We start from the raw sequence: 13,043 nt of genomic DNA, 5'->3' as shown, positions 1-13,043 counted from the left end.
TAAGAACGTCTATATCTTTCAGCCAAGAAAGTTGGTACGAAAGATAAAAGTGCCGCAGATTCTTACATTATATGCCTTTCGCAGCTAAGTCTAACTTTCTACAAAATACTCTACCTTCAATACTTGCTCATAACCCAAAACATTTTCCAATTGTATTAACCCGACAGAGAACTCCACAATTTCACTAAGAGATTCAAATCGCCAAAGTGATTCTGACAGTTAATGTCCTACACTACTGAATAAATATTAGCAAAACACTTCTCTTGTGGTGCTGTCTCACAACTTCCAATGCTTCCCGCTCCGAACAATGCAATTATGCGCCACATCACAGTAGACACTCTAGCCGTACAGAAAGTTGTGAAGTCACTAAAAATTTATTCTTTGTCCGGAATCGATGGTATTAACGTGCAATTTATTGCGACTACTAAAACAATGTCTTCGCTGCTTTTCTCGAAAATAATCCCACAAACCTTAGTTATAGGAAGCCTGCCGCGCGATTGGAAAATCCGGAAGGTGGTGCTATTCTTGAAATCTGATAAGCAGTGACCAGATAACTACCATCTCATCTCACCTACTTGTATTCCATGTACGATTTGAGAAAATATAATTCTGTAACTTTCCTAATTTTCTGAGTCCATCTCATTTTTTAATTCCTCTCAGCATGGGTTCTGAAAGCAGTACTCCAGAGATACCCAGCTATTGTTTTTCACACACAAAATTGATGCCATTCTCGATAACCATTCATATGCTGACTGCATATTCCTAGATTTTTCAAGGGTTTTTGAGAAGGTGTCACCAACTACTATTAATTAAACTCCGCCAAATTAACTTGGATAACCAGATGATAAAATGGCTTGAATGTTTTCTCGTTAACCAACAACACTTGTAGCAGTCAATAATTGCAGTTCATCCTTAATAGAGGATTCATCTGGTGTCCCACATGGCTCTGTCTTGGGCCGTCTGTTATTTTTAATATATGTTAGTGATTTTTCTGATTGTTCTTGTTCATCCATTCGTTTATTTGGCGATGACAGCGTAGTGTTCTAAGAAATTAAAAATTACAGCGATACACTAAGCCTTCAATCAGATTAGATCGATTTTCTAACGAGTGTGTAAACTCATTAATGAAACCAAATGACGCTAAATGTAAAGTAACGAGAGTACGTCGCAGTTCTAACACCGCTTCCTTTGACTGTCAGAGTAGACCACCACTAGAGACCTCGTTTGGAGTCTCCTCCAGGCGGTCTCTTGCGCCTTATCCGACGTTTTGCCAGGTACTAGAAATTTGCGCCTTTCAAATCTGTTGTGGCTTGTGGTATCGTGGAAAGATGGCAGCCCCTCGGAGTAATCCATGGATACGGACGAACCACCGACTCGGTTGAGAAAACCTCGAGGCATGTTGTGGGCCGTCTCGTTTTCCGGATTTCCCGAGTGAGCCGGCAGCCATTTCACCTCAATTTCTTTGCAAGGTTGCCTGGTCAGTTTCAGTATCTGCTGTGCCGCAGTCGAGATTCTGCCCCCGGCAAAGCTACGGACGGTCAATATGGAATCCGAGAAGATCGTATCCGCGTCAGTGCCTAGCTATGGCTAGTGCCACAGCTGCCTCTTCCGCTGTTTCTCAAGATTTTTTCACTTACGACCCCGATACCCTTTTTACCCTTTTATTGGTTCACTTTATTGGTCCATCCTGCTCAGAACAAGTGCCTGCACTATACTGCAGAGGTGTCTTCTTTTCCGTCTTACGGTTGGCGGTTCTTGTAATTAACCTAATTGACATATCAATTGATATCTTCAGCTTTTCCAGGGCAGCTTGTAGATACAGTCCCAAGATCCTTATAGACGGCACCTCCTTGAAAGGACGTCGCCCCACGCACACGTTAGGCACGGATGGAGGCGCTCGTCTTCTGGCACCGGGTCCTCTGGGTTTGTCTCTAAGACCAGGAGCTCCGATTTAATAATAATTGGTTTTGGGGGAAAGGAAATGGCGCAGTATTTGTCTCACTTATCGGAGGACACCTGAACCGCGCCGTAAGGGAATTGATAAAGGAGGGAGTGAAAGAAGAAAGGAAGAATAGGTACCGTAGTGGAGGGCTCCGGAATAATTTCGACCACCTGGGGATCTTTAACGTGCACTGACATCGCACAGCACACGGGCGCCTTAGCGTTTTTCCTCCATAAAAACGCAGCCGCCGCGGTCGGGTTCGAACCCGGGAACTCCGGATCAGTAGTCGAGCGCCCTAACCACTGAGCCACCACGGCGGGGCACTCCGATTTTGGGTGCGAGCACGTTAGGCCTACTTTACCTGCGAGCTCTGAGATAGTGACTATTGATTGCACTTTGCAATGTTCCCTCTAACTGACCGTCGCTCCCGCTGGTGGTCCAGAAAGTGATGTCATCTGCGTAGAACGTATGTCTCAATCCGGGTATGGCTTCTAGTTTGGGTGGAATTTTAATGATGGAAAGATTAAAGAGAAACGGTGACAGTACCGATCACTGCAGTGTCCCTCTGTCCACTAGCCGAAAAGATGACTCTATCTCACCTCCCTTGATTATCGCGCACCTAAGGATAAGAAATTAGCGGATGTAATGGAAGATTTTTTCTCCTGGGTTGATGTCTGAGATGTTCTCGAGAATGGTTACGTGTGCCCAGTTAGGAAACGCTTTTTTGAAGTCCAGCCCTAGCACTGCTTTAGTGCCCGTGCCCTTCAAAAAAAAAGTTTTAAAAGAATTGAAAATCGGTTTTGGCGGAAAGGAAATGGCGCAGTAATTGTCACCAATCTCAGCGGACACCTGAACTGCTTCGTAAGGCAAGGAGGAAGGTGAGAGTTGAAGAAAGAAAGAGGTGCCACTGTGGGGGCCTCCGGAATATTTTCGACCACCTGGGGATCTTTAACGTGCACTGACATCGCTCAGCACACGATATCAGTGCACGTTAAAGATACCCAAGTCGTCGAAATTACTCCGGAGCCTTCCACTACGGCACCTCTTCCATCTTTCTTCCTTTCTTCGAAAAAAAATAATAATTGGTTTTTGGGGAAAGGAAATGGCGCAGTATCTGTCCTATACATTGCTGGACACCTGAACTGCGCCTTAAGGGAAAGTATAAAGGAAGGAGTAAAAGAAGAAAGGAAGAAAGAGGTGCCGTAGTGGAGGGCTCGGGAATAGTTCCGACCGCCTGGGGATCTTTACCGTGCTTTGACATCGCACAGCACACGGGCGCCTTAGAGTTTTGCCTCCATAAAAACGCGGCCGCCGCGGTCGGGTTCGAACCCGGGAACTCCGGATCAGCAGCCGAGCGCTCTAACCACTGAGCCATCGCGCGAAAAAAAAGGCAAGAATTAAATTTAATAATAATAATAATAATAATTGGTTTGGGGGGAAAGGAAATGGCGCAGTATCTGTCTCATATATCATTGGACATCTGAACCGCGCCGTAAAGGAAGGGATAAAGGAGGGAGTGAAATAATTGAAAATTGGCTTTTGAGAAAAAGAAATGGCGCAGTAATTGTGAACTTGAACCGCTCCGTAAGGGAAGGAGAAAGGTGGGAGTGTAAGAAGAAAGAAAGAGGTGCTGCAGTGGGGGTCCCGGAATAAGTTCGACCAACTGGGAATCTTTAACGTGCACTGACATCGCACAGCACACGGGCGCCTTTGCGGTTCGCCTACATCAAAACGCGGCCGCAAAAGGCGCCCGTGTGCTATGCGATGTCAGTGCACGTTGAAGATCTCCAGGTGATCGAAATTATTACAGACCCCCCTCTTCAGAAACTCCTTCTCTCTTTCTTCTTTCACTCCCATCTCCCTCTCTCCACTTACGGCGCGGTTAGGATGTCGATCAAGACGTCAGACAATTACTGCGCCATTTCCTCTCCTCAAAAACCAATTTTCAGTTGTGACAAAGTTGTACCCTATATTATTTCCCCATTAATAAAGACCCTCATAAGGCTTTTTAGAAGTAACATCTACAGCATTCATTTTCGATCTCAGCGCAACACGAACGGGGCACAATACGAAGGACTAGAACAAACAGGCGCTGACTATCAACTGTTTTTTTATTGAAGAACGAAAAGCGTATAAATACAAACAGTGAACTACTTATCAATAACAAAAGTTATCTGGAAGGCACGTGGGAGGTCAGATAGCTCAATTCCCTCTCGGATAACGTTATGGAATAATAATAATTGTTTTTTTGGGGGGAAAGGAAATGGCGCAGTATCTCTCTCATATATCGTTGGACACCTGAACCGCGCCGTATGGGAAGGGATAAGGGAGGGAGTGAAGGGCTGCTGATACATTTTGCGCCGTAGTGGTAAATATAAAAAGCTTCCATTACCTCGCGTGTTAATTTATTGTTATGTCGGAACAGGATGCGCGTGTTACTGTAATCGGGAACACATTGGCAATTTTTGCCCTGGAAAGACGCCTGGGCAAGGGGGTCCCCTTTTGCTCTCCTTTCTGCATGATCCTTTTCATGCCTGCATTGGCATTGCCTGCTGTGGGAGCCTCTGTGAGACAGGAGGTCATTGTTCCTGGTGTTTTCATGCTCCATCAAGCGTTTGCTAACACACCTGCCAGTCTGGCCAATGTACATGGCACCGCAGGAGAAGGGGACCTGGTATACCACCCCTACGTCGCAAGGTATAGATGGCGACACATAACGCACCTGACAAGCATTTCTCTTGCTCTTGCCGTAGTGCCTCTGATTAACCATTTTGCACATTGCGCTAAGTTTTCTAGGTGCAGAAAAGACGACTTCAACGGCGTATCTGCCCGCAACTTTTTTCAGCCCATGTGACAAGCAGTGTGCATACGGGACCACAGCCGGCTTTTTCTTCTTTTTGGCTTCTTTCGGCTGAGCTCCATTCTTGAGCTGCCTAAGAAGTTTCTCCGCTGCCCTGGAAATGAGTTGATCTGGGTACCCGTTTTCACGTAACCACTACTTTATATTTATTTACCACTACCACTTTTATTTATATATATATTTACCGCTACGGCGCAAAATGTATCAGCAGCCCTTCCATAACGTTATCCGAGAGGGAATTGAGCTATCTGACCTCCCACGTGCCTTCCAGATAACTTTTGTTGATTGATAAGTAGTTCACTGTTTGTATTGATACGCTTTTCGTTCTTCAATAAAAAAACAGTTGATAGTCAGCGCCTGTTTGTGCTAGTCCTTCGTCTTGTGTCCCGTTCGGGTTGCGCTGAGAGCGAAAATGAACACTTACCAAGTCGCCCAAATTTCTGCCTTGGTGAACATCTACAGCTGTCACTGACAAACCAAACAATTAATAGTCAACCAAAAGCATCAAAAATGCCTATCAAGAAACCATCGAAATATTTAATTAGCGTTTAGCGCGCCTAGGGAACTTTATAGGAGGTTATGATGTTAAACAAAATGTAGAACGCTTAATCTTCGCCTTTAAGAATAGATCTCGAGATCGTTATCCGGTTCCGATCTCATCCCATTCTGAAGAGTACAAAACGGCCATTTTAGTCCACCAGATAATTAGCACGAACTCTCCACATCCTTCTTCCATATTCATCTCTCCCAAACGTGACACTAGGCAGGCACAGCACAATAATTTTAATTTACCCATAGCTCACAACGTATACGGGCGGCGCTCAATTTCTTTTATCAGGGCTAAAATATGGAATACCGTGCCGTGTTACATGAAATACACGTCCAACTTTGTTTCTAAACTAAAACGCCACTACCTTAACAAGCAATCTGATGCACCAAGCTAAACACGTGTTGTTGCTCATAGCAATGCTCCATATAGTGATTGTTTAACTCTGACAATGTTTGTAATGGATCCATCTTTAGCCATAGCGGCTAAGGATCCAGATGACTACACAGCACTTTGTGTATCAATTTCTGCGTGAATAAACGTTCTGATTCTGATTCTGATTCTGAGGGTCTTATGCTGCACAGCGATCTATCGGTCACGACACAACACAACAGAAAGAGAGACCATATTGGAGGTCAGCGTATCCGTTGGCGTCGTATTCGCTGACCATAACAGCACACTGACGCGTACATCACAGGCGCTCGGCGGGACTGGTTCCATCACATCGCAATGGTTGACACCCGCACAAAACGTGACGCACACAGGTCCGGTCACCACTGCCTGCTCGTCTGAAGCACGAAGAGGTCGCGAAGGGCTGCACCCACGCTGCCGCCCGCATGGGAGAAACAGTCGTGTTAACACGGGTTCCGCGTTCGGTCCAGTTGACGTCTTCAAAGGTTTCGTCTGCCGGTCCTCCAAATTCAAGTCCACAGTACGTGTGCGGTATCAGTGCACTTTAAATAACCGCAGGTTGTCGAAATTACCGAAGCCCTCCACAACGGCGTCCATCATAGCCTGAGTCGCTTTAGAACGTGCAACACCATGAACCCGAACTCAACCAAACAAGTCACTGAAAAAATCTTGAAAGCAAAGCTTCCCGTGATTCTAAAGCGAAAACGGTCATAACACTACCTATCGTACCTCAGCGCAAGCTATTTGCATTTAATTTCTTCTCCACAGTATTGATGGTGCTGCGTTGCCACAGCTCATGGCAGTCAACTGAAATGTTTTATGTAGCAGCATGCGATTTCTTCGGGTCCCTTTTCAAAATTTGCATAGCCATAATTACTCATGTACGTATCAATACACAAAGACGTTTTGCGATGTCGAAGACCACAACGTATTCACTAGGCCCGGTTTTATTCAGTCCGAACCAACGAGAGTTCGTAGCGTGCAAGAATAGCGTGCAACAGCATTTGGCGAAGGAGGATTGCTTTACGACACTGCGATGACGATGCGCGGTCTGTCCGAGATTACTTCAAAGAAAACATATTTTATGCTACGTGAAGAGTACAAGGAGCTATGTTTTTATAATGAAGTTATCGAGTTGAGTGGGAGAGCTGTGTTCCTTGAAACAGTTTTGATTTTCTCACGTGAGTGAAACGCATGTCCGCTCTTGATGTTCCAGAATGTAGCGCAGAACATGTTTGTGATCTATTGTAAACTGTCGAAACGGGCACTAAAGACAAAAAATAGCTTTCGTAGCGTGTTCTGCGCGCTCTCGCCTCGCACTTTTAAAGACCTGCGTTCGATTCTCAGTACCTGCGCAAGGCTTTTAAGAGCGTGAGTTCTTACTACTTATGTTTGTAGAGGACGCGTCTGTCTGCACTGAGAATCAAATTCACCAAAGCAGTTACCACGTGACCACAATATATCACATAGCAACACTGGTCGCGTAGCGCCTTAATTCCTAAATACGCTTTCGATCCGTTGTACATGGTGTCCCAGCTAACTTTAGCCAGGGTTTAAAAATATGCCGTTGCACTAAGACAACACGACCAAATGAATTTTCCTGGCTATGGTAAGGAGCAACTCACACTAGTTTTGTATTGGGCATAACTGCATAATTAGTCGAGATTAATTAAACAACTTCGCAATAAACGAACATAGGCGAAAAAGTCTAATGATAAAGTTGTAGAACGCTCCGCGAAACATCCCACTGAACAGTGTCTAACTTTCCATTGATTAAGTATCCGGTTTTTTACGCCCTCTGCAGAAGCCCGCGAGATACAAAAAAAAAATACCACGTGACATGTCCGCTTGCGCGCCACGATTGCTGCGCTCTCAAACGTTCCGCCCAAGAAACAAATAGCTCATCTAGCCAGGTGTGCTTGCTTAGAAGGTGACAAGGCTCCGACGAGCACGCTGGCTGTGAGATTACGGGAGCGCAAGCGATAAGGACTGTTTCTGCTTGTCAGTTTCATCAATATCCGCAAGCGAAGCATACGTCTGGCGTAAATCGCAAAGCCAGCTACAGCCTCTCTCCCCTGTCGCCTTTTAAGGGGCAACACTCCGGGCTTAATGATCTGTTAGTTCCTATAGAGAACATTTGAGAGCACCGCAATCAAGGCGCGCAAGGGGGCATGGCATATGGCATATATTTTTTTTGTATTTCGCGGGAAGAAAAGCTCATACGTAATATATGGAGTGTTAAAACTGTTTAAACGGATGTTGCGCGAACCGTTCTACAACTATCTCATCCAACTTTTTCGCCTATCTTCGTTGCTTGCAAAGTTTGTTATTTAATATCGACTAATTACGCAATTAAGCACAATACAAAATTAGTGTGAGTTGTTCCGTGCAATAGCCAGCAAAATACATTTGGTTACGTCCTCTTATAGTGTTTCAGCCTATTTTTAAGCTCTGGCTAAATTTAGCTGGGACACCCTGTATATGTGCCAGTATAGCGGCCTTTGTAGAGGGACCCTCGCCCTGGACAACCATTTGCACAAAATTTGGGGACCACCCGTTTTACGCAGATTGTTCGATGTGATGTCGAATGAGTTGACATCTTCCTGAGGATAAAATTACTACCTCAGATCACACCCAAAACATTTTTGGGATTCGCACTGACTACCTTTCTGCCCCAAAACGGTGTAATCCGAGGATCTTCAGGTGGTCATTACGGCCGCACTGTTTGTCGCTGGGGATTCTGGAGGGTGTCAAACGATTCGTCGTGTTGTGATGCACGCGTTTAAGAACTTTATGGACTGATATAGCGAGGAAGTATCCGGATATAGCGCAGGTGGCTGTAAATAGCAATAGCAATGCTAATTGCGTGGGATAGATGGCGCTAGTTCTGTCTTAGAATCCGGAAATAATCCACGGATGTTTAGATTTGGTGTTCTCCACGTTTGCCGAGCACACCTATGTAAGCACTTGAAGCTCCTTTAGCTAACGCTATTATACCGAACACTGATGCAGTGTTCGCGGAGAATTTTTTATTCGGGATTCTCGCATCACAACGCCCGCAACAACGCTTACACCGGCTTTTCTGCGACAATGGGCCCTTGACGCTATCCCTTTAAAAATTAGCTGTGGTTGAACCCGGCTGAACGTGGTAAGAAGAACGGAAGTTCCGTTCGGCATGGTTATCTATTCTAACGCCTTTCCATATGGTAAAGATAATCAGATTCCGCTTGACGACGAGGATGCATCGTCGAAGCACTAGTTACGGCACGTTGCTCATCCATGGCTTTGTGTGGAGGTTGTTCCTATTGCGACTGAAGGAAGGATTAAAAGGAAAGTGCACGGGCCTGCCCACTGGCTCCAGCTGAGCGACAATCGCTGCCACGTGCAAAAAGAAGAGTTGAAAGATGTGAGCGGAAAGACTGAAAGAACAGGCGCGGTGTAGACAACAGCTCCGCTGTATAGCAACGACGCCGGCTGTAACGGATACCCGAGTGCAGCCCATTGGACTTGCAGAGGATTGGAAGTCAGCGGCCTATTGTTCCAGGAGGAGTGGTGACGTCATCTGCCTGCTGCATTTTCGCCGCGGATTTCTGATGACGGCGGAGTTTTCGAACAATGAGCCAAGTAATGCTCTCGCACTATAACAAAGAAAACCAGCGGAGTGTTGGCTTTACCGGGCACCGAAAATTGTTCTTCAATGGCTCCGAGGCAGGAGTGGGGAACAGAACTTAGGTGCAGGGCTCGTGCTTTCTTGGCATATGTATGTTCGTTCGGGATCCACATGCGCTTACGCCTCATGCGACAAAACACGGTCAAGATCACCACCGTCAGAGAGGTGAAGGTTAAACGTAAGTGCCCCGCTGGCAGCTTAGTGCGCCGCAGGTGTCTCCACAGAAGGCGGGCAAAGATCTGCTCGGGTAGATCACACCGGCACACTCCCCAGGCATTTCCCTGAAGTAAGGCCGCGCCAGTATTTCAGCGGAATATTCAACGCAGACTTCTAATATCCTGAGGCTGCGCATGTGGAGGCTTGAAGTTTGTGGAAACCGATTGATGTGAGGGCACATAGCTAACTTCGGTGAGTTCGTTGTTCAAAGGGCGTCTACGAAGTGTGTCTTGTGCCATCCAACGAACAACTCTAAACGCGAGTGCCAGTTTCAGAAAGTGACTAAATTTGCCTTTGTCAATTGGCTTTATGTCTCGATACCAAAATTGTATGGTTCTGTTTTTCTCATGGCCTCTAGATCTTTTTCAATGTTGTGATCGGTTCACACTCAAAAATAAGTCTCATTTTCATTATGTCAATCTTGAGCTTTTAGATATGCTTGCTTTATAGTGCCAAAGCACTTCTAGCCTACCCCCAGCGATTTCCACGATGTCTCACGCGAGGAAAATGAAACCTCAGCCAGACTCATCAAGGAAGTGAACGTACATAGCAATGGACCATGCAAATTCTAATTTTGAGAATAGCCCTGCAGGGTAAAGATGACAACACATGGTATGGCACATTAGGACCGCCAGAAATTTTACATTGGGATGACGTTGGTAGATTTAATGACCTTTGAGACACCAGGCATAGCCTAATTTGGGGACGACGCTGCAGGGTAAAATGGCCACACATGGTATGGCACATGAGGCGTGTCCCATATGGGTTAGGACATCAGAAATTCGCCGTCAAAATGATTTAACCTGAATTTTTCTGCTAGTGAATGTGGGTTTGCTCGGGTAGAAGACGGGCTTTACCTAGTCTCAAAGTGGACTTGGCCGAACCTCGAAATGTGGGTGGTCACCCCCAAAAATGTGTAAATTTACGTTCGAAACCGACCCGGGACACGCCCCATAGTGGGCTTGGCCCACCCCCGAAATTTAGCGACAAGAGAGTTAAGAGCAACACGAACAGTTAACCTTAATGTTTGTTTTGTCATTAACTGTCTTTTTCAACTTAAACAGCGCACGTCTTGATAAAGTGTTAAGCCTACCGGGCTGAGTTCGTCATAGTGACCGGTCCGTATGCAGTCAGTATTAGTGTTCTTGCTCTAAGAGAAGGAGACTAAAAAGGGCGTATATTTTATCTTATCAGTGGCGTGCTCTGGCAGTTATTTCAAATTCTAAAAAAATATTTTATTTAAGTGCCCGTTTGTGCACACTTTAGCTTGTTAATGTAGCGACCCGCCATATGGCAAAGGTTACCTGAAATGACGCCAGAGGCTGGCATTTGAGAATACTGCACCGTCAGTTTCATCTTGTCCCCATAGCCAGATAACGCAGTCAGCGACATTACGTACCCGTGGTGAGTTCCGGTCAAGAACATTGGTTGTGATTTACCATGAGAGAATATGATATTCTAGAGCACATACCTGAGTACCACACTCTCCTTGGTCACCTATCGGCCTACTGTTATCTCTAGGTGCTTGGCAGCTGCAGACCCGACGTTAGTGAGGAAGCCAACGTGCGGCTCACTATGAGTGCGACAAAGCGAGCGACTGTTCCCCGGGTCCTTTTATTTCTCCAGCGACCCCACGAACTGCGGGAAGCCGATAACCTAAGATGACGCATTGCCCATCATAACAATGATAACTTTCAGGCTGTAATTGTGTCGTCGTGCGGGGCTCTGAGACATTGGGACCTTGGGTCCACTGCATTACTCACTGGAATAGGAATGTGCCACTCACGTCACGCTTTTATTCTCAGAGCTTTCCTTCTTAAATGCAATCGCATCCAAGTGAACTATGCTGTGTTATCACCCCGGTGCTATTGAGCTAGAGGCAATAATCATATCTGCGGTTGTTGCTCTTCGTACCCAAACTAGCGGGATGAGTGACTACTCGCTGGAATTCGTATTGCAGTTTTGAAAAATTGCGCGTAATGCATATTTTCACACCTTCCGATGTGTGCAGTTGAGACTGAAGTTAGCGTCACAAAAAAAAGCGTAGTATTCAGAGCGAGAGAAATATTTAAAAAAGACCTAGAGTAAATTGAACATGAAAAAACATGAAAATTGGTTTTTGGGGAAAGGAAATGGCGCAGTATCTGTCTCACATATTGGCGGACACCTGAACCGCACCGTAAACGAAGGGATAAAGGAGGGAGTGAAAGAAGAAAGCAAGAAAGAGGTGCCGTAGTGGAGGGCTCTGGAATAATTTCGACCACCTGGGGATCTTTAACTTGCAGTGACATCGCACAGCACACGGGAGCCTCAGTGTTTCGCCTCCATCGAAACGCAACCGCCGCGGTCGGATTCGAACCCGTGAACTCCTGATCAGCAGCCGAGCGCTCTAACCACTGAGCCACCGCTGCGGGTGAACATGAGCTGCAATATAGAGAGCCAATCAATAAACCCGAGGTCACTACCAGACCTAACACAAATAATTATTTCAGTTAGTCATAATATTTCGTTGCAAGTACTATAGAGTCGGATGAAAATCAAGAATGCAGGGGTGAACGCCTCTCAAAGAAAGCCGCACGCTTGGCCACGAGGCACTATTAGGAATGGTAAATACATCGTTATGAAAATCCTCATGCGTAAATGATTTTAGTTTGAATTTTGAATTGATGCATATGTTTTCAGTAAACGCATTTGTAAGTTTAACGCCATGTGCGCGCTTTCATTACTGGTACTCTGCCTGGCAGCACTGTTTTTTGAATAACTATATAAACACAAATCTACGACTCCCCCCATCGGCCGTCCTTATTTGGCACTACTTGTCTTGGCATCATGGTGGACCGCGCTGCAATTTCCTTTTCCACGCTGGATGAGCCAATTACCGTATCTCTGCAAAGAAGTGTAACAAACGCTTCAAACTTTGAGCAAAACCGGAAACGCTGAAGAGGGAAGGCGAGCAATCAGAAAATAATTTTTTTGTGAAATCTCCATATTTTAGGGACTTGCTTCGCAGTGCAATAGCATATAGAAGCGTTTCCTTGGTCAACGCACTTTTGAGGTAAACGATATGACTCGATCCTTGTTTACAACGACCGCTGCAGGGGTTATTCTCATACAATGACAGACGAAAAACTTTCACCGAAAAAGTCGAAATAATAATGAATTCATTGTCTTTTTTAATTTTAAATACTTCCGACCATGCGTGGTCTAGGCAGGAGGGGTATATTCAATAATTTAACAATAAATGACAACTATATGAATATATAATACCACATAAAAACAAATCAAAACAAAAGCAAAGTAACAAAGGCAGGTATATTCATACCAACACCTCCTCTAACTAGTTAGAGGAGGCGTTGTTCATACAAACTAGCAACACACGAAACAAGGAGGTGACATC

General features: G+C 45.4%; 1 protein-coding gene across 1 annotated transcript in view; it reads right to left on the bottom strand.

Annotated features, from left to right (window-relative positions):
* LOC144127977 (putative 4-coumarate--CoA ligase 1) overlaps positions 1 to 11,236 on the bottom strand; it is a 76,733-nt gene extending 65,497 nt beyond the window's left edge. Inside the window, exon 1 of the mRNA XM_077661006.1 lies at positions 11,118 to 11,236. The gene's annotated coding sequence lies outside the window, so the exon portion shown is untranslated. The remainder of the gene's footprint in view (positions 1 to 11,117) is intronic.
* Positions 11,237 to 13,043: the final 1,807 nt, after the last annotated feature.

This window comes from Amblyomma americanum, chromosome 4, assembly GCF_052857255.1.
Source record: "Amblyomma americanum isolate KBUSLIRL-KWMA chromosome 4, ASM5285725v1, whole genome shotgun sequence".
Taxonomy (NCBI): domain Eukaryota; kingdom Metazoa; phylum Arthropoda; class Arachnida; order Ixodida; family Ixodidae; genus Amblyomma; species Amblyomma americanum.
This window is presented reverse-complemented; position numbering and strand designations above follow the sequence as displayed.